This window comes from Phoenix dactylifera, chromosome 4 (genome assembly GCF_051530095.1).
Source record: "Phoenix dactylifera cultivar Ajwa chromosome 4, Ajwa_hap1_PhDact_Kaust_v1.1, whole genome shotgun sequence".
NCBI lineage: Eukaryota > Viridiplantae > Streptophyta > Magnoliopsida > Arecales > Arecaceae > Phoenix > Phoenix dactylifera.
In genome coordinates, this window is record NC_143193.1 from 52,480,678 (window position 1) to 52,503,905 (window position 23,228).

The following is a 23,228-nucleotide window of genomic DNA, read 5'->3' on the forward strand; positions in this document are numbered from 1 at the left end:
CCCGGATAAAATATGCAAAAGATGTTTCAGCAAGCAGGGGGGAGCAATTAAAGACACAAGGAAACAACACAGATAATAGACGGATAAGCAAGACAGGTACAATGAATGAACTGACCATATTTTTTTCTTCCCAGAAAAAAGAGCTCAACCAGAGAAAAGACAAATAAGACACAAGGAATATTTCAGACCTGAGTTGTGCTGTAATATTTTGAAACCATGAAGACTTCACTATCAAGGCTGTAAATCACAAAGAAATGAGAATACAGGTTTCACCTGAAACTGAGAATAGATTAGAAATAAAAGCCAGTAGGGACCATAACAAGTTTTTAATTGTTCATTTATTTATTACATTTCATTTTGGACGAAGATGAAATAACATCAGGAAAATCTTATGTTCTAATCTCTAACTAATAAGAATTAAAAAGCATCACTTGAGAGAGTGAAAAATTTTATGATAAACAAGATAGTCTGGACATGATAAGGAATTAACTATGTACGATTCCAAGTATGATATGCAGTATAAGAAAGATCTCTTGCTCCTTAATTCATCTTGGCTACTTTTCTGATTAATCAACCAGCTAACAGTTCAGGAGAGGAAAAGCACTTTTGCTGTACAAACTATGCATTTAATCTACATTAATAGTTAACATGAAATGCTTTATTATTCTTATCATGATTAAGAAGCAAACAGACTAAAAGCAAAAGAAGAGAAAGGGAACATGGGAGCAAGTCAAGGTGAACTAGAGCAGTAAACAACAACATAATCTCATAATTTGGGGGTTTGCCATCCTACTCCACCGTTGGTTCTAACCAAATCCAACTTCTCCAAAATGCAAAGGTTTCTAAATCTACCTTTCCACCCTTCATCTTGCATTTGAGATGAGACTGCCCCTGCAGGAGAAATTAGCATATTTGACAGATGCCTGAACCTTGGAATCTAACAGGATGCTATGCTCAACTATAATTCATATGCTCTCCAGTGCCTAACATTCTGCTCCATATAAATCATGCTAATTTACTTTTAAGTCTTAATGGCAGCGAAAGTAGTTTGGTTCGGAAATCTCTAAATCACTGTTCCTAATACACATCCTCAATTCCTCTCATGTGACAGAAAATTTAGTCCTGTACTCTCAGAAGTTTACGAAAAAGAGGCAGACATCAATTTTAATTGGCATCTAAATCTTAATCCTATATAAGGTAAAACTGCAAGAATAATCATCGATTATTTAAATTTCAAACTGACCTATCTAAAATCAGATCATTCCTTTTTTGAAAAATATTGCCAACATTTCTTTGTCTTAAACAATAGACCATCGACTTCGTTAATCCCCTTCAATGGCATTCACTCCAATTTAAGCGGCAGCATCCGTCAAAGCTTACCATTGACAAACGTCCTCTTACAGCTTCGATCCATGTTACATACAGCTCTTCACCTTTGTCTTTCCTGACATGCTTACAATATTGAGCTGTTCCCTTAATAAAATCTCCATTTATTGATGCCGTAAATTACCATACAAACTCAGCTAGTCCCACTTAAGCCTCAGTTAATAAGAGTCATATTTTGTTTTTTTCCTAAAACCAAATCTTTCCATACTACTGCACATTCACATCAAATATTCTCATATCAATAATGCCTGTGTTTGGACCATTCTATCATCCAACACTCCATCTGTATACAATAGTTTGGGACTTATTTTTGCCTTCTAATATTTCCTCCCAATTTTTGAAGGCACCAGACGCTCAGGAAAGCTACAATGCACATCTCCACTAAATCAACCCAACTTTGTTTCTGTCAAATATTTCATGTCTCAATTTTCTATATATTAGTGTATCCAATGGAATAAATACAATTCCAATAATGTACCTTTAGGCAAACAATTTTGATTGTAGCCCAATTTTCATTTTTCTGCCAAAAATTATGTGGGATATTAGTTCCATCAGTATTCAGACCTTATCCTTTGCTCTCCTTCACAACATCATTTTAGCATTCAACACTAGCATTCTTTCATCATACATCATCTTATGTCATAAATTCAACAGTATTCATTGTATGTCCTGTGCATCAATTTTTTTTTTAAAAAAAAAACTTATTTTGAATACAGCTATAATGTTTAAAGCTCCCGTTTAATCTTGCATACATGATGTACGTCTTTAACATTTTCATTCTAAATCTTTTTATTACACTTTTCACCTTAAGCCGACAAATTAGACTTTCTAATAATTTCCAAGTCAATAAACCTTTGCAGAATTTCTGTTAAATTTTTCATTGGTCATATAAGGTAGAAAATAGCCTCCATAGTTAACCATCTCAACATAGACCAAAATTATTTCTATAGATTATTGTCATCTTTTCTCTAGGAAATTAGAACCTATATATAAATCCAAACAAGAATATACAAAAGTATCAAGCAATCCAAGCCAAAGTAACATGTAGTGTATCCCATACATATAGCCAAACAAGGCAACAATGGGTACATAAACAAGGCAAACATACAGCAAGAAAAATTACATCAGTAAAGAAACTAAAATGGTGATAATTGTTATATCATTGTGGTCAAAAAGAAGTGGTAATAAAAATGAACTGCCAAAGTCTATCCTTATCAAACCTGGAAAATCCAAGAAACTGGTTCAACTCCTTCCGAATACCCCACCACATTATGTGCTAAGATCTGGCAACAAGACAAGCTCACCATGTAACATTGTTGCAAATGGTGTCCAAGATAATATGCACCTTTTTAGGTTTTTACTCTCCCAAATTATTGGAATATGTTTCCTGCGTGCTTTCTATTTTTTGAATGTAAAATAATCACATTACTTTCGTAATCACATCACTTACATAAGCAAATTTTCCACAAGATTAAAATAATAGAAAAATAATTCACTTTATGGTAAAATCATCAATTTCCTTGAAATCCTCAAATAGTTCAACAACTAGTATATGGTATCATCATCCCAAAATATACACCATTGAAGGCCTAATTATAGCCACTTAGCCTTGTTTTGTTGAACCGAACATTTTACAGGTTTTGAAGTTTGTCTTGCTTCATTATCTAGAATAAAGAATTCATTAATAGATCCAAAGCTTTTCTTCAATTTATTCATCGTTCTCAGCAACATGATATGTAATTTGATCCCATCAATCCTTTAAAAGTTTTAGGTATTTCACCCTGGTCAAGGTTTTAAAATAGGCTGTCCATTACCTTGACAATTTATAGTTACATACTGCTCCTATAACCCTCCACGAACATTTCGCAACCAAATCTTGTCCATTCTCCAGGCACTTTACTCTTAGTGCACCTCTTAGGATTAGCTTGAGCATGTTGCATCATCTAAGTGGGCATAATACTTGCCCACAACTACGTATTCAACTAAGATATTCGGTAATTGCTCCCCAACTTCCAAAATTCATTTTGATGCTTTCAATTAGAAAATGCAATAAATTAAACATCATCAGAGCTGACTTACTGAAATGTAGCATCTTTTCCCTCATTTCTTTTATTAGTTCATATATTCAGATTACGTGGTATTCTAGCCAATCAGAATAAGTAACATTGTTGTCCTATCCACATAACCATCAATGCATAAGCAAATACCAGATTAAAACATCAACCATATCATGGAAGGAAAGTGCTCTGGTTTCTTAAAGCCAAGCAAGCTTCCAAGTCGAGAACCCTAGATTCTTTTCATGAAACTGTCGCACTCATCATTTGAATCTAGAAGTTTACTGAACTGACTCCTTAAGCCACATGTTATTTTGGTAAACTGAATGGAAAGAAATGCTAGCACTTGGAGGAGAAAATCTGGAATGCTATTCAGAGTCTCGTCAGTTCCTAGTTGACAATTGATGCGTAATTTTTGTTAATAAAAACAGTTTACAAACCACATTTATGATGAGGATGTATTTTTTGAACATTTTATTTTTCCCTGCCATCTTGATACTAGGGAGAAGATTCTCCTAGGATTTGCTTATTGATCATTTTAGCTCAGCCTCATTTAAATTACAAGTAAAAATATCTGTATAGATCATCATCAACTTCCTCTACTAGACCGTATCTCTCAAGGCTCATATGCTGTTCTTTTAAACCAAATGATGATATGGGCTCAAGAAAAGAGTCCTTTTAGATTGTATTTACAACCAAAATTACAGGTTAGAATGAGACAGGTGCATGAATGTAAGAGAAATATTCTCACAAACATCAGAACCACATTAGATTGTGACAAGATATGTGATATAGAACGACATGGGTTGGGGCTGCCTACATGTGATAGTGGGCCTTGAGACGAAGGAATAGTGTTGCAAAGGACTTTGTTGCTGGCTGTCCAAATGCCAAAATTAAGACAATCAATAGGAAAACTTAATTTACTCTATTTATGGTGTACTAGATGTGAGAGGATGAACCAAACATGAGCTAGAGCTCTTAAACAATCAAATATAGGTTGTAATCATAATAGATCAAATAATGCACAGATTATATCCACAAAAGGGTTTTGATTTTTTTTAATTAAAATAAAGAAGTAATATCAAAACCCTAATGATACACACACACATGCATCTGAGAAAGAACTTAGCACATAAAGCAATAGATGAGTGTAGCAGATAAATATAAATAAAACTGGAGTATAATAAGCAGCAAACAGCAAAGAGAACAAGAGGCAAAGAGAATGGAACTAGTAGAGAAAGAAGAGAGAATAATAGAGATAGGGAAGAAGGACGAGAGAGAGAACTGGCTTAACTAGCCTTTCTTTCCTCGAAACCAACATACAAGGTTCACCGAATTGCCCCGAATCGCCTGGTTTGGGATGTACCTAATCGAGTCAGTTGGTTATCGAGATGGAACAGTCTACCGACTCGGTTTGGGCTTTAAAAATCCTTGCTCATCTTGCTCGCTTCACTCGCTCGCCTCGGCTACGATTTCATCATTTCCATCGCAGCCAACGACAACTCAATACCTATCCTCTTCTCTCTCAGTTTCTTTCAATCGCCCTCTCTGCTCTCACTTGCCTCAGCTAGGATTTCATCACCGCCGCCGCCGCCAACAACGACAACAACAACCTGATACATCTCCCTCTCTCTCTCTCACACACACACTGTCTGCCTTGTCCTCTCCATTCTCTCTCTTGCTTGTCTCTCTCTCCTCTCTCTCCCCCTCCCTCTCTTTTTCCCTATCTCCCCTCTTCCTCTCCTTTCTCTTGGTTCGATACAGCTCAAGTCAGTATGATATGTACAAGTATCATACCAAACTAGTCAACAGCCAGTACGATACCTGGTATCAGTTTGGCGAACCTTGTAAAATACAATGCCTTACAATAGACCTTTTTGGACTCCCTAGAAAGTTCCTAGTTGGGGTCATCTAGGATTCTTACAAATATACAAAGAAATCATCAACCAACTCTTTGACTCTTAGTATGACTCTTTAAAGTTCATGATTACTATAGTATATAATGTTCATGCTACAATGACGCGAACACAAACTCCTAGTTACTTTCCTATCTAAATACATCAATTACTGAGAAATAAATTAGATAAATTAGATCTAGACAATTTCTTACCTAAATTAAGTAGACCAACTTGGACTGTTGGATTTTTGTTGACTACTCTATGAACCCAAAGGATGCTCCCGCATCAATATGCATTTGCATGATGAAAGTTAACCATCATAAGCAACCCATTTCTTAATATTTTAGATACAAAAGTAAACAAACATGCTTGTCTGTTCATCACTTTCCATTTAAACATTTTAATCACCTCAAACTTCACTTTTGTGAATTAAAAATGAAATATTATTTTTTATAAGGGAAAAAACACAGTTATTTCCAAACTCAGAAAATCATAGAAAATTATACAACAAAGACATTGAGGCTAGACATGGAACCATCAGTAACAGACATTTCAAACTTTTTACAGAATGCACTTAAGATAGACGCAAGAGCGCTACCTGCTTAACTTATTTGGGAGCTGAGATACTTGATACTTGTCTTCACTGCTGCTTCTTCTATCGCCGCCCTCTCCGCCTAGAAACCAAAAACACCCCATGGAACCCAAATACAAGAAAGGCGACACTTTGATTCCATTCTGAAGGAACCCCCAACTAGAGATTTCACTCAGGATTTTAAGCCTCTGACGAGCAACCAAACACAACCCATGGAACCCAGATACAGGAAAGGTGACATTTTGATTCCATTCTGAAGGAACCCCCAACTAGAGATTTCACTCAGGATAGTGAGACAAGCAATCAAGACCCTCGGTTCGGCTGCGTACAATCCTATGGAACACCTCTCTCACCTGGCGTTCCAGGGGGTCCAGGTCTCCGTCCATGGACTCGCAAACTTGGGCCAGCTCCTCCACCCCCAGCCTTAACTCCGCCTCCTTCTCCTCTATCATTGGAAACTGGATTGCATCCATTAATTCCGTCAGGTGGTGAAAACACTTCTCAATCTGGTGGATTTCCTTCAATAGCCCGCTCGAACTCTTTCGCTCCTTTTTTTTGGACTCCTCAACGATCCGTTCGTGAAGCGACATGATGGGGGCCGCCCACGGGTAGCTCCGGGGGATGGAGAAGTGGATACCAAGGCCACGGTCCTGGCAGGGGATTGCGGCAACAAGCGCCCACATGACGAAGAGGAGCACCGAGCTCATGGTGAAGATAGCGACTGCAAGGCCGCCGGTGGCCACGACCTCGTGGCCGCGAGGGGCGGCGAGGTTGTTCGCAATCGCCTGTAGCTGGCGGGCGGCGGACCATGACCGGGAGACGCTCCAGGAGAGGGAGCGGAAGTGGCCGCCGGAGGCACGGTGGTGGTGATGGTGGTCGCGGCTAGAGGAGCCGCTGCTGCGGCCGAAGGAGCGGTTGCAGCGGGAGAGGATGGAGCCGGCGGCGTCCTTATCGTCGAGCATGAGGAGGGTGAGGTCGGTGAGGGCCTTCCGGGCCCGCCGGAGCTGGCCCTCTCCGAGGGCCCCGCGCCGCTGCTTCTGGTCGGCGAGCGCAACGAGAACGATCTCCAAATGCTTCCGCCACTGTCGGAGCTGCTCGATCCCGTCGCGGATCGCGTTGCAGACGTCGAGCGCCTTGACGCCGCGGTCGAAGAAGTCGGCGATCATCCGATCAAGCGGCGGCCGACCGACGGCAGCACGGTGGTTGAAGAGGACCACGCGGAACTCCTCCTGGCACACGAGGAAGGTATCCAGAAGCTTCCGGACCCAGGCCAGGGAAAGAAGGTCATCGCCTGCCGAGGTGGAGGCGCCGAGATCGTGGAAGAAGGCGGCGACACGGCGCTGGAAGGCGTCGAGCTCCTGGTCCAGACCGGCGTCGTGGTGGTGGCCGGCGTCCATGGCGTGAACCTGCTCCCGCCGTGTGTTCAAGATCGAACGGCCAATCGACGAGAACGGCGTCGATGATCCTTGGTATTCGGTAGCGGGCATTGTCAGATCCCACGAACCCTATCTCCCTCCCTCCCTCCCTCCGGCGAACCACCACTTACCGACGGAACCCTAGAATTCGCCGTAACGACGTCGACAAAGCATCCGTAAACCCTCGCGCACGATCGGATTCGAGGAATAAATGGGAGGAACCTGGAATTGAATGGTCGACGGATGTAGAACCTGGAACTGGGCTATAATTCGCCGGAGCTGGGATTTTATGGCTCTGGCCCGACTTCTCGCCCCTCGGACAAAAATAGCCTAACGCTCGGTAAGTCTAATTATTTTAATAGTTTTATCAAAAAAAATTTGTGAGACCGTGGGAGTGACCGCGGAAGGGAGGGGTGACGGGCGAGGCGCGATCGGCATGCGAAAGGACACGTGGCGGAAGAGGGAGCACGCGTGCAGGTGGGAAGCCGTAAATCCGTAATCCCGGGGACGGGGCGGTCAGACCTATCCGGGTTTTCAGCTAAGCAGGGTGAACCAGAACCGGGTCCGGGTCTCTCGTGCGCGGAATGTTTCTAGAAGCCCAAGGGATTTCATGACGGCATCGCCCCCGGTCGCCCCAACCGCCAGCCTGGCACGCTGGTTTAAAATATCGCCGTTATATTACAGCTATCTTTCTCTTTGATCTTCAATGCTTTCACGTTGTGTCAGTTAGGGATATACGCATCGCTGTTTTTCTCAATTGTGGTATAAAAATATTGATTCTCTTGTCGTATGCGACGGGTCACCGGTTTTGCTTGATGATAGCAGTATAGCACCTACTGCAGCAAAAATATATTTTAATTAATATAAAAATACTATTTTTTAATATTTTATTATATAAATTATATTTTATCTAAATTTTATTTTACAAGTTAAAGGTGAATTTCTTATATCGCCAGCTTTGGTTGTCGAAAATTTCGGCTCGTTTGTCATCCAAATTAGAAAAATTGGATGAGAACGTTGCACGCCTTAGTACCGAGAGTTTAATAGCTGCTATGTTTAATCAGAGATGATCCCACACCGAGTAGATGCTAGATGGTGGAGAAACAAATTCAATTGATGCTCCGATGCTAGTTCTGACCCAAAAGAGCAAAAGCAAATACGATTGAAGAAGGAAGCCTCGGAGGAGCGTAAAGACGTAAAAAAATTGAAAGAAAACTTACTTAGAGGATCCTTAAAAACACAACATATATCCCAAGCGAGATCCTGCAGCTAGATAGTTAGTTGATAAGATAACAAATTACCTATCTCAGTTTGCCTCACCAATAAAGATAGGTTCCAAATATACTATATTTGGATAAAAATTTTAAATTGACAACCATCTATTTAACTAGAAAAATTACACATTTTTCGAGAAAAGCAGATTTCAAGATGACAGCTAAGTCTGGGCGGTTACATGTAAACCACTTGGCACTCTTGGGATATCAAGATTTTTTTATATTTTTTACTTATTATCGCAATCATAGTTTAATGTTTCCACTTTTCATTATTCATGTGAACAGGCTGTGAGAATTCCAGTTAGTTTTTGCTGATTTAGATGCCTTTTTATAGAGCTTAAGCTCATCACAATGTAATCATGTCGAAACCAAAAACTAGCCATTCTTACTTAGTAATATGATTGACCTTCATCCATTTTCCAACAATAGTTTCTTAATTCTAATCTCCATTTCAGTTTAAAAATAGTAGATTATCATATAAACAGTGTCTCAAGGATACTATTTGATATTTCCCGTGTGACAGCCAATAATATATTCACCAATCTTTTTTCTTTTTTTTTGCTAGGAGTTCACGAATCTCGTTCGAAAATCGGAAGACAGCAGTGTTTTCAGAAGCCACGTCGCACGCCGGTGGCGAGGGCATTTTAGGAAGAAAACGTTTGGCTTCCGCGGTTTGGACGAATTAAAGCGGGGGGTTCTATATACACCCCCCCTATTGCTAAGGACACCCCCCCCCCCAAAAACCAAAAAAAAAATACCCAAACTAACCTTTAGTGTAATTACCATATTGCCCTTGAAATTTTCTCAGTACACCCCCCCTTCCTCCTCCTCCGTTTCGTTTTGAAAAGAAAAAAAAAAACACCCCTCAAACCCCTCTTAAACCCCTCGATCCATTTACATCGTTTAGGCGATTTTTGAAGGAGATTTAAGCCCCATTCGAAGCATGGACAAGCAACTAGTGATTTGGGACGAAGAATCGGCCGCAAAGGTACGTGTTCCACCTTGTTTCGAAATTTTTTTTTTTTCACGGTTCGTGCTCCGTTCGGCACTGGATCGCCGAACAAAAGGCTTCTGTTCGGCTGAACAGTGCCGAACAGAAGCCTTCTGTTCGGCAACCCTCAACCGAACAGAAGCCTTCTGTTCGGCTGCACAGTGCCGAACAGAAGACTTCTGTCCGGCACTGTGCAGCCGAACAGAAGGGTTCTGTCCGGCTCTGTGCAGCCGAACAGAAGCCTTCTGTTCGGCACTGTGCAGCCGAACAGAAGGCTTCTGGTGCCAAATCGCGTGCCGTGCTGAATTTTGTGCCGAACAGATCCTCTGATTCATTAATTCTTGGTGATAAATTATTTTATATGTAGGGCTATGCTACAACCGAATCGAGTATAATTGGATCAGAATTTGTACTGGATTACACAAGCGAATTTACAACTTACGAGGTATTATAATGTATTGTGCAATTTTGTATTAGTTTAGCGAGCTATTTTTACAACTGTGTACTTACATAAAATGTTTAATATATAGATCTTCAAGAGTAGAGAGGACTTGTGTAATTGGTGTCGTGAAGCTGGGAGGCAAAATGGTTTTGTTGTTGTAATCAAATCATCCGATGCAGGTACCATTTCTAAGAAACCCAGAATTACGTTAGGTTGTGAGAGGGGTGGGACATACCGAACCAAAAAAGAAAAGCGAATAAAGACTGCCTGTGGGACAAAGAAGTGTGGATGCCCTTTTGCATTGAGAGGAAAGAAATTGGATATTGCGGATGATTGGATATTACTGGTCGTATGTGGAGTGCACAATCATCCCGCTGCAGAGAATCTGGAGGGGCACTCATATGCAGGGAGATTATCTGAGCAGGAGACGGAATTGTTAGTGGATATGTCAAAGAGTTTGGTTCGTCCAAAGGACATATTATCCACATTGAAGGAAAGAGATGCCCTCAATGTTACGACTATCAAGACTATCTACAATGTACGTCAACGGTTTAAGGTTGTAGAGAAAGCCGGGAGGTCTGAAATGCAACATCTATTAGGTAAATTATCAGAGGCTAAATATATTGAGTGGCATAGGAATTGTACTAATACGGATGTTGTGCATGACTTATTTTGGGCACACCCTGGCAGCATTGATTTGTTCCGTGCATTTCCCCGTGTGTTGATAATGGATTGTACGTACAAGACGAATAGGTATCGTCTTCCGCTCTTAGAGATTGTGGGGGTGACATCTACTGACATGACATTTTCAATTGCTTTTGTATACTTAAATTCTGAGCGGGAAGAAAGCTATACTTGGGCATTAGAGAGATTGCGCAGTGTCATAGCTGATGATGTTTTGCCTGAGTTGATTGTTACAGATAGAGACTTGGCTTTGATGAATGCAATTCATAGAGTATTTCCTACTGCTAGACATTTATTATGTAGATGGCATATTAGTAGGAATGTTTTGGCCAAGTGCAAAAAAATTTTCGAATTGAAGGAGAAATGGGATAAATTTATTATGAGTTGGAATGTACTAGTGCTGTCCTCCACGGAAGACGAGTATAATGATCGCTGGAGTGCACTGCAGAGAGAGTTCGGTACCTATCCAGATGCACTACAGTATGTGTCAGATACTTGGCTGAGCAAATACAAGGAAAGATTTGTTGCGGCGTGGACGGATACATGCAGGCACTACGGAAATGTGACGACAAATAGGTATCACAAATAAAGACTCATTTAATTTTAATTTGCCTCAATTGTTATATCTAACTTTCATTTGTTTACTAGGGTCGAGAGTGCACATGCAAAGCTCAAAAAGCAGCTTGGATCAAGCCAAGGAAGTTTCGAGTCATCTTGGACTAGAATACATGGATTGATTGAGTTGCAGCACAGCTCCGTTAAAGCCTCATTGGAGAAGAGTTTATTGGTAGTGCAGCACAACTTCAAGCCAGCTGAATTCAAAGAGTTGCGAGGTTTCATATCTATAAGTTCGGTACACCTCTTTTAGAGCCTGCAAAACGGAAGACCGGTTCACGTGGGCGCGCTTCAATAAAGGTTGATACGTCTACTCGACGTGACCCGTCTGCGTTTGAGTTGGTTCTATCTGGACAGGATAGTTATTCACCTGGTGTTGAGAAAGTTACCATCCGCAATCCATCTACTCAGATTCAAAAGAGGCGGCCCAAGCAAAAGGTAAGTACCAAATATTTATTTCCTTACAATAGGTATCACAACGTCTACGGGACGGTCCGTGCCGTGCCGGTATGTGATGTGCCGATACGGGACATGTCGGGACGTGCCGTGCCGAGATGTGCCGATACGGGACATGTCGGGACGTGCCGTGCCGAGATGTGCCGATACGGGACATGTCGGGACGTGCCGTGCCGAGATGTGCCGATACGAGATGTGCCGTGCCGAGATGTGCCGATACGGGACATGTCGGTACGTGCCGTGCCGAGATGTGCCGATACGGGACATGTCGGGACGTGCCGTTCCGTGCCGGTACGGGATGTGCTGAGACGGATAACTATTTGGATATTTCTGCCATTGTTACATATTTTCTATCATTTGATATTATTTGCAGGTTTTTCGTACTAGAGCCCAGTCACATACGCCCATTATCTATATTGATGCTATTCCTTCTGCCTTGAGACCATACATCCAGCATATCAAGGATGTAAAAGCTGATGGGAATTGCGGATTTAGGGCAATAGCTGACTTACTGGGATTTGGAGAAGATGACTGGGTGCGTGTTAGGAAGGATTTATTGCAAGAGTTGCAATGTCATTCGGACCACTATCGCACATTATATGGTGTGGAAGGGACGATTGCTGAGATCACTCATGCATTATCCTATTATGATGATTGTCCACCATATGACAGATGGATGACTATGCCGGACATGGGTCATCTTATAGCATCCTGCTATAATGTTGTCCTATACCATCTCTCGTTGCAACAATGTCTGACCTTCCCACCTCTCCGTTCTGTGCCAGTACCTCTTCTATCCCGCAAAGATATCGCTATCGGATTCGTAAATGGAAATCATTTTGTTGAGGTACTACGTTCACAACACTTGCGAATATTTAATTTTGCTTATTTAATTTTGCTTATTTATAATTTTGTAGCTATTAATATTTTCTTATTTCTAATTTTGAAGGTGTTCTTGTTGCCGGGACATCCCGTTCCGCCAGTAGCGACCAACTGGCGAAAATATCATCTTCCTTGTGCTACCGGATGGAAAAATTCATATGAAGCCCGGATTCAACAGTTCAAAGAGAGCATCTCACCTAATGTTATAATTAGCGAGACAGTAGAGTTAGATTGATTGTTTATATATGTACAATTTTTGAAAGTTGTAAATTTTTTTGGGCTCTTAGAGTCATGTACTGTGAAACTCCATCATCAATATAAATCAAAAAATATCTGTCTTCGCATTGTTAGATTGATTGTTATGTGCACTGTTATATTTGTGTAAAATAGAACGGGCCAGGCTTTACAAAGATTACACGTAAATGTACCAAAAATATATATTTTTCATTAATATCAACAGTTTCAAATTACACAAAAAAAAAAGTCGAAGCTACATAATCAAAATAAAGGCTCCATCATCAATCCCTATGACGCCGTCGTCGACGCGTGTACTGCTGTACGTCCGAATGAGAGGGTGCTGGATCCGAATGAGAGGGTGCTGTACTCGGGCCAGGCTCATCACCCAGAAGTAACTGATGCATCTGACAAATAGCATGAAATAGGTGCCCGGCACCTAGTGACGTAGCCTCTGAGGGACCCATCCGTACAATGTCGGTACTGATACCGAGTGCATCTGCAATACGCCGCCGGTGCATGTCAGCATCATCATGACCTCCCCTAGCTCCAGAATGAGTACTCGAGCGCAGATGAGGAGGCTGAACTGCAACGTGCGTGATACGGAGATACCACTCCATGTATCCCGGTACGCTGTCTGATGGCCGGGTAACTGGGTGGCTCCTGCTCGCCTGGCTCAGCACGTGGTCCTCCCACCGCTCTCAAAGCTGATCCATATAGGAGTAATGTATCCGGTACGAGCCTGCTGTGGAACCTCTGTTGGCTCGCGTAGGGGCTAGTGGCGCTCGAGGGATGGTCTGAATACGACCAAACTGTCTAAGAACCCTTTCTGGATGATAGGGTTCTACGATATCAAGACACTTGATGGAGCCACTAAAAAATGCGATATCAACATATGGGCGATCTCCCCGAAGCCGATGATGGGGATCCCAAATAACCTGCAAAACAAAAGGTCCATTTCAGTTTTATACTATATCGCATATTAAAAGTACTGACAAACACAAACAAATGGTAATATGATACGTACCTCATCGATGCTCAAAAGGTCTAATGACTCACGTAGAACCACTAAATGGTCCATCGTGGTACGGGATGGAGTACCGGGCATCCAGTGGTGCACGCGGGGATTGGCATCAGTATACTCAAGCGACGGGTGAGGACTGAGTGCTGGAAAATGCTCATAAATCCATGCCTGCAGAAGCGTCATATAACCACTGATCTGTCTCACTGATGACCTCGACGCAATCCCCAACTGCCGATACAAATATGCTAAGGCAGCTGTACCCCAGGCATATGTGCTCACCCTATCCAGATCCCGCAGTAAACACAGATACGCTATAGGCACCCTGGTCCCACTCTTATCAGCAAAGAGTGTGCAGCCTAACAAAAATAACAAATAGGCTCGTGCTGCACACTCTATCCTCTGCTGGCTGTCTCTATCAGATACAGAGTGAAACTGAGTCCTCAGCCACTCCATCCTCACAGACTGACCGCGCGATGACAGTACCTCCTGACGCGCGTCTCCAGCTGACACCCCCAACAACTCCACAAGTAGCTCCTCAGCATCCCGATCACTCATCCTCTCAGGAGAAACTGCTACTGAGGCACCTGCGACAGGAATCCCTAAAATGGCGGATACATCATCCAACGTGATAGTGATCTCGCCAAATGGTATATGGAAGGTGTTCGTCTCGGGCTGCCATCTCTCTACGAAGCCCGAAATCAGAATCTTATCGGTGAATCGATAAGAGCACTGTACTAACTCTATGAGGCCCGACTGCCTCAATAGTGCTTTGAACCTGGTATTTGGTTGGTTTGAAAACCACCACTTCCATGCACCAACCTTGGCAGTATGGTTCATGCACTTTAGTGGAGCCCGTTCCTGTAATATAAATGTATAATTACTACTACTTTATAAAACATCAATAAACAAAATATAATGCTATAACAAATAAACAATACCTGTTGCCTCCAGATGGAAGCTGCTATATGCGTCCTGAAACTGATCAGGACGGACTCATCCTCTGGACCTCCTGGACATGGTCCAACGGACTCATCGTCTTCGCCCCTAGCGGGCATATCATCATGCTCTGACTCAGGAGAGGGCGATGGCATATGAGCAGGCTCGGGAGAAGCAATCCTAGCACGACGTCTCCTAGCTGACGCCGTAGGTCTAACTCTGGAGGGACCGGGATCCATGTCTGAAAATATAGAAATTCAATGTTAGGCTATATCAAAGAAAATAATTCAATTGCATACATAAATGATAAATGATAAAACAAGCCAAAAAAGAAACAAGTTACTTCTTGGAATCTACATGATTGGGTTTTGTGATAAATAATTCAATGTTACTTCAATTGCATACATAAATGATAATTCAAAAGTATACGACTCGTAAACTCAAGACATAACTCAATAATAGACTTTACCTAAAACTATGCCGCAGTTCTTAGTTTTTATTTTTAGTTTTTGTTCGTTAACTAATGTTGTGGTTTTATTATTTGATAGAGCATTTGATATGAGATAATCATTCCAAGATCAAGAATGACATCGATGAAGGTAACAAGATCATCATATTTGGATGCACCATGTTAATGCTATATGATAATGATTCTAAATTATCCCTACTTCTCAAATTACTATCTAATCTAGTAATGAAAAACTTGTCCTTGATGTTGGGTATCCAATTCACCCTAAGGACGTGATCTAGGCTAAAATTTGGGAATAAAAATAATCCTTAGTCTAGCAACAGAAAAAAAAAAAAAAAATTTGGATTCGGCCCCATGGGGACCAAGATACATTGGGTCGGCCCCATGGGGCCGAACCAATGTATTTTGGTCGGCCCGTCGGCCCCATGGGGCCGAACCGAAGGCACTGGTTCAAAGAACCAGTGCCGAACGATTTGGGGAGGCGGGGGGGGGAGCTACCTCGAGGTGGTCGTGGAGGCGCCGGCGAGGTGCTCGTTGCTCGGGAGATGGCCGGGGAGGTGGTTCCGGGAGAAGCCGGCGAGGTGGTCGGAGATCGGGAGAATGCCGGCGACGAGAGGGAGAAGGGGGAACGGGGGGGTTTTGGGCGTTGGCGAGGTGCTTTGGGCGGAACAGTTCAAAGGGAGACGGAGGGGGTTTGGCCGCCGGCGAGGTGCTTGAGGCGAGGTTTTTTAGGCGGAAGGGAGAAGCCGGCGGGTGTTTTGGAGGGGAAGAGCGGGGTGGGGGGGGGTTTGGGGGGTGTAGAGAGCAATTTAGGTGAGGGGGTGGGGAGGGTGGGGGGTAATTTAGGAATTTTTAATTTTTTAGGGGTGTCCTTAGCAAATGGGGGGGTGTAGAGAGTATTTAATTTTTTTTTAATTTTTGGGGGGTGTCCTGAGCAATGGGGGGGTGTATATAGAACCACCCATTAAAGCGGTCTACGGTACCGCGTTAGCGGGCACCAAGGCCACCCGAGGACCGGTGGAGACAAATGCAACCCCGGACCACCGGAGAGGACCACGATAAGATGGACGGGGAGTGGGGCGCACGTTACCCCGGAAGTGGAGATGACGTCAGGCATCGCGATGCAAGTCCATCCCCGGCAGACTACTAGGGCAAGAAAGTGGGGTCCACGAGATGACAGGTCACGGTCCATCCACGTCAGCACCAAGGATAAAGTAATAATAGGAGCGGATAACCCGGGCGCACGTGGAGATTTTAGCATGCAGCGGTTGAATCGATGATGGATTCTTTGTTCTTTCTAACCGTGCGATCATGTTTCGAGGGATGTGATCTCCAATAGAAGCGAAGGGGTCTACTGGATGACGTTTTTGTCCTGTATAACTTGGGACGATGTTTGAAATATATTATGATATATAGAACGGGCAACGTCAATCCCCTTAAATGAGTAATGAGGTAACATAAAAAAATAAAAAAATAATGAGGTCGAGGGCGTGCGCTCAGAAGTGTGATATATAATAATAATAATAATAATAATAATAATAATAATGAAATGATTTAAGCAATAACGAGCTCAAAAATAATGAGGTTCGGGCAGATACGTGGCGTCCCAGACCGTTGCTTCAGAATATCCGCAGGCTTTTAAATAAATGTGGACTATTAGTGTAGACTATCAAGTGCTTCACACATCTACATGGAGGCGAATAACGGTGCTGATTGGATGGTTTCCTTCGTTTCGTTAGCCCACCATTGTGGAGGCTTTCTCTGGATAGACTCTGTGTCGGTGTCTTTATTCTGGTGTGGAGTGCCGTTGTACCAAAAAAAATATTTTTTATTAAAACTGATGTAGGGGTTAATTCTAGCCATCAGTATAGTCCAAAGTTGGCGCAACGTGTGGGAGCATAAGATTCGGATTGGGTGGCATATCTTTCACCAATCCTCTTACGCAGGCAGGCTACAAAAACAATTTGGAGCTAGGCTGGGCCATGCTACTACTTTGTTTTAATTGCCTAATGATTGTTAGTTTCCCCACTTTTCTTAATTGTCTCAGACTCGAAAAATGTAAACTAAATTGCAGATATAAGAGAGGTCAAATAGTTTACGCCAAAGAGAGTAGCAGTGACAACGTTTGGATTTCTTTCTTTAGTAGCATCTGTCCGAAAATCTAGGCATGGAAAGAAAAATTTAATCTCTTGCAAAAAATTATTAGCCATTTTTGTCATCTCAAAATTTTATTTCATTAAATATTAATAAATAAAACAATATTCCAACATTGAGAAATCAAAAGAGCTTTTTTACCATTTCATAAGCTTATAGAATTAGGCCTACATATCAATCCTGCTAGGACTATATTAGAAAAATGACACCATTCATGACATCTTTTAGTTAGATTTTCTAGCTACCAAGAGCATAATGCCCTATATAGTTTCCAGGTGCAAGAATCAAATTCTATCTCAGGAAAAGAAATCAAGTGAAATTGAAGCTCTTCACTCAAATGGATTTCTTGAGCAAGTCATGCAGGAAAGAATATTCAAAATAAACTTTATTGATTCCAGCTACAAGCAACAGATTGGAATGCTATTGGTTTGTGTTATGACTTAAATTTTGATGAGCCATTATAGATGTAGGAATCAAACAGACATGTAAGTCAAATTTAGGTTAGGGATTTGATAACGAATATGCAAATGTCAAAACTTGCATGTGTATACGTTCTGCTACTTGGATGTCTCTTTTAGATATCCTAATACTTTTAGGAGTTTGTGTTATAAACATAATTTTGTTTACTTTTTTTTTTTTTTTAATTGTAGGGCCAATAGATCCGGACAGCACACAAGTGTCAAATAAGCCAACAAATATAAAGGTCAAGCACATAATAATTGAAGAATGTCCTTAGGAAGGACCATCATTTATACTATCCACACCTATAATCGTTATCTATCCATATCTTCTAGAAGAAATCCTTCATTCTAATGCATTTTTCTCAAAAAGTTAGCATGTATTAGCATTAGGCAAAAGTAAGAACGTGCAATTTGATTCAATTATGTGAGTTAGTATAGTTCAAGTCAAGAATCCAATAAACAATTTGGTTTACACATGATTCGATGCAATTTGAGCATGATTTGGCATAACCCGTTAAATGCGGTCAAATATCTAGTTTAGTTTACTCATAATTCAATGCAATTAGGCATGATTTAGCATAGGTGGCTTAGTTAGATGCTGTCCAATATAATGTCCTATCTTCCTGCCTGGGAATCAGTATCTATAGAGTCATGTAAACTTGTTAGCTTGCTCTAACACTTCATAGATCACCATGACTCCAGTTATCAAGACGCCCTTCCTCCGAAGATCATGTCCTTCCACCAAATTCGTTCTTATCATGTACCATAAAAAAAAAAATAGATTGTACATTTACCAAATCTATAATAAACGTGTTAAAAAAGAAATATATATATATATATATTTCTACCCATCAGTTACAATGTACAGGAGCAGCCTTTATATAAACTAGGAGGCCGACGTAGTTTGGTAAGGCCAACTAAATTTGGCACAATCAATCACAAATCAATTAAAGTGAAATTTAGTAAGACCGACTAAATTTAGCACAATCAATTACAAATCAATTAAAGTAAAATTTAGTAAGTCGTCTAAGTTTAACCCAATCAATTAATCAATGAATTCTACGTATTAATTGAAGAAACAACGACAACCATCAAAAATCCTCGCGTCAACCTCATTATTCTCATGAGCTAAGACCCATAACCAATAATTGCTAGTCACGTAAGATAGGTTTCTCCGGACGTCATACCAAAGCCACAACAACCACTCATCCAGACTCTTCATATTTCTTTGTCAAGTGATTGAATTTTGTACCGTCATTCTAATATCAGAGTAGACCACCCAAAATTATAATCTTCCAGCGAAGTCATCATGCTAGACTCCCAAACATCCAATAATATCAACTCTTTCTTAATCATAATCAGATAAATAATTATTTCTTCCAATCACCGCCCAAATCCACACCTTCAGTTAAAACATCCAATTACTTTTTTTTCCCACATCCGATGTACCGATTTTGTCACCAGAACTGGCTAAAAGTATTTTCTCCTTTCTTCCTAAAGGTATTTCGCATTACTTAAATTCTTTCTACGAGAAGAAAAGTCAAAATTTTTAGGATAAGCTAGCAACCTATTCTAGCCTTTTCTTCTCTTTTTGCAAAAGAGAAGCAACACCAAACTCCAAAAGTCTAACTAGATAATTAATAATGCAAAAAAATATACAAGCCCATTCTCTTCCCTGCCGTTTGATCTTAGCAATCCATGAAGTCAGCCAAGTTGCAGAAGAATAAATGCCTACAACTTGTCGCGCTCGTATATATACAATTAACTGCAAGTCGTAGTTGACTTTGATAAACGAGTGGGCACAGCGCCATAGCCGTTTGAGATACGGGATACCCTAAAGATCTAGCTTCATAGGAGACTGTAACCATGACCTCAGGCACCCGTTGCTGGGCCCTCCCCAGATTTGTTTGCTGGCGTAGACCTTCGAGACAGCGACGCAGGAAATGAGGAGCTCCCCAAAGGATAACAAAGTGGAATACGGCACCGGAACTATCCCATTTAATGTGATTGGGCTGATGTTGATGGTCCGCATATACGATGGACCAGGGGCATGCATTCTCTAAATAGTTTCCATCAAAAAATTTAGAAGCGTGAGGCACATACAGCAGCGAACCATCCTAAGGAGGCATGAGTTAAATAAAATTGTGAATCAGAAATATATGATATGAATAGAAGCAAAATGGTTCATATCCTTCAAGCTAGAGTGACAAATTCAAATAGACAAGGAGATTCTAGGCGTGCTTCGCTAAGTTACCTTCGTTTAGATCACCCTGGTCGCAGCAGTCATTATATCATTTCACCGCATCTGAACAATTGACTGAAAAAACTTTATATTTCCATTCCCAACCACTGGCGTTTGACTTGGTTTAGATGCCAGTGCTGGAACAAGAACAAGTTCCAGAAACCAAGTGGCATGCTAATTCTGGATTGCTTTTCCGATAGATGTATGAACGTGAATGCGTTGGAAGTAGGCAGGAAAAGTAATTTGACTTTAGGTTGGGGAATCAAGCATTTTAACTATGCCTAAGTGGGACCTAGGGAGAAGCCATTGAGGCCACATACACAGTCTCAACTATGAAAAGGTTTCCTACAAAGATATACAGGGAAAACTGGAGTTCAAATTGCACATTTCGCAATAGTGCTCGGATCCTTCTCTTCTCTTTATTTGGATGTAGATTAGCCCTTGTTTTCTTGTATACAAAATGGACATTACTTTGACAATTACAAAGACAATTCATCTGGCCGGTCTCCTATTCTAGCATTCCCATGACTCCGACTTGAAGCAAACAAGAAACCATGAAACTACAAGCGGAACAGCAGATCCTAAAAGCTACGAGCAACCCCCCCAAAATAAAAAGTTCTCTTTCTTCCTGGTATTCTTTCCAATGCCTGCTGGAATCTCCAATGGCAACTTGCAGCTCCATGGAGAGGAGATGTGGAGGAAAATTGTTTAAAATTAAGTTTCAGGGAATTCCTATGAGAAGTCCATATTCAGATATGGAAACGATATTTCAGGAATTGCAGTGAATCTCAAGTCACAAAAGGATGACAGCATGCATTTAGAGTCAAACTAATTGGAAGCCTTCCACTAATTGCAAGCATTGTTCGGCAGAAAATTTGTGTATAGGTATATTATACTGAAAGAAACCAATTTAATGAATCTGTTATCATAAAAGCTTCCATATTAAACCTTTGGTTTCGAAAACAATTCCTTCCAAATTAATAAGAAAATGTAAACAAGTGCCAGTATAAACAATAGAATAGATAAGGCCAGATAAAAAAAAATCCAGCCAAAAAATAATATAGTGGATTGATAACCCCTCCAATATTCAATCTTGCGGTTTAAATAGAATCAGACAGTATTAACATGTCAGAGTAGTAAAAATATGTAGACTGAGTACATGCGGAAAGATGGATGAGAAACCTTAATGATCATTAGCGCATGCGAGAGGCAAGGTTGTTATTTAGGGACACGACACAAAGGCATTTGCACCATACTGTAGCTCCACTGATGCGGCATACGACAGAATCAGCAGTACAGCTAGTGCTGAGCTAGAACTTGCCATCTAGAAAGATGAGAACATAATTGTGCAGAGTACCGATACCTGAAAATAGTGAGTTGAGACCATGCGGTCATGCAAGTTTATCGAAATCAAGTGATAACATTGAAATTCCTAAACAAGGAACTCGCCAATGCAACCATAAATCAAGCATGAGATCGAATCTCATGTCTCCAACTTGCAGGCCTACGTTCTGAAACTCGTAAGAACCATTACCCAGTATATTGTGATCCATATCCTAACCTCCATTTATATCAGGGAACATGTGGAAACTCTGTTCTGCTAACATGACTGTTAATAACCTAGTCAACCATCAAACACCATGACTATAACAGCAGTGACTATACTAGTGTTCAAATTCATCATTGATAAGACTATATCTTGAATCATCTCGAAGAAGAAGACACATGCAATCGCTCCCAATGCTCTCAGCAGAGAGATTTTCTTCCTCTGGTCTCTTCATTTGAAATATGATTTAACAGCACAATAAAATCCTCACGCTGAAAATCTTCGTTAGAGATTATTCTTCCTGTTTGTCGCATCTAACAATGATAAAATTTCAAACCCAGGAACATCATCCAATTGATCCAAACTTCAAGATGTCTCCGATAACTGTACTCAACAATCAATCAATAGAAATGATATAAAAGGATCTTCTGATACTTCTCATGCCATTGTGTAACAGAAAACAGAATCGACCTTATTCTTTGCAATGAAATCAGCAACTTATTCCCCTGGAATTGTTGATACAACTTGAGGATAAGGATTCACACTTTGTCTAAATCAGGCATACCGTTCCTCTCAGAGCCTTTGGTTGCCAAATAAAGGGGTTCAGCAAACCAACATGCACCCCCAACAGCCTACCTAATAATACAACACCCCCCAGCTGTCTGAATGGTCCGTCTGATCTGAAACAATCAATTCCCAGCCTATCAACCAAGCAACAGGAAATCAGCTTTTATTTGATGGGAATCACGCCGTACAATTTGGATGATATTATGCTGCCTGCGATGATGCATGACTGACTAGGAAGTTGAATGAGCACCAAACGTTAAGGCTTAATTCGCTTCAAGGAAAAAAGAAGCCATGATCTATCATGCCATTGCAGTTTAAGTTAATTGCCTTATTTACTTTCCAGCGGACAAGTTAATTTTTCACTCTACAACTGCCGCACATTCACACCATATGAGCTGCCATTTTGACTACAATGATAGCTTGCACTTAAAGTTTAAATTAGGATACAAGTACAAATGAGCAGCAGCTTATTCACTTGTTTTACATCACAAAGATTGAACACACGGATTGTTCTCAATGAATCCATGAGCTTACCACTGAAGGAAAATAATACAAAATTCCTAGCAGATGACCAGTTTTCCGGTAAACCTATCATGCCCATAATTTAGCAAAGGATTCAGTAATCAATCAAGATATACTTAGTTTATTGTTTGATCTACAAAGACCAATAAACTTGTGTTGCCTTCTGTTGTTAGGGGGCGGTGAGGGCTCTTTGCATCTTTTTCAATTTTGCAATGTCTGCCCGCAACTACACAATTTGATCTCTGACTATAGAGCATATTAACTACTAAGAAAGTTGCAGCTCAATTGTCATGACTAATCTTTAATCTATGAGAATTCCCATTATGCATCCCTCCAACCCAACTCAAGCCTTTTTCTGTATATAAGGCCCCCATCTTCAACCAC

At 41.1% G+C, this 23,228-nt stretch overlaps 1 pseudogene across 2 annotated transcripts; it reads right to left on the bottom strand.

Annotated features, from left to right (window-relative positions):
• Positions 1-102: 102 nt before the first annotated feature.
• LOC103701214 (protein BYPASS1-LIKE pseudogene) lies at positions 103-7,684 on the bottom strand (annotated as a pseudogene). 2 transcript variants are annotated; one of them, XR_015977416.2, is made up of 2 exons: positions 5,937-7,684; positions 103-279 (listed from the first exon to the last, which is right to left on the bottom strand). The product of XR_015977416.2 is annotated as a protein BYPASS1-LIKE pseudogene, transcript variant X2 (transcript). The 2 variants fall into 2 exon arrangements; XR_016400374.1 differs by lacking the exon at positions 103-279 and having other exon boundaries at positions 5,759-7,678.
• Positions 7,685-23,228: the final 15,544 nt, after the last annotated feature.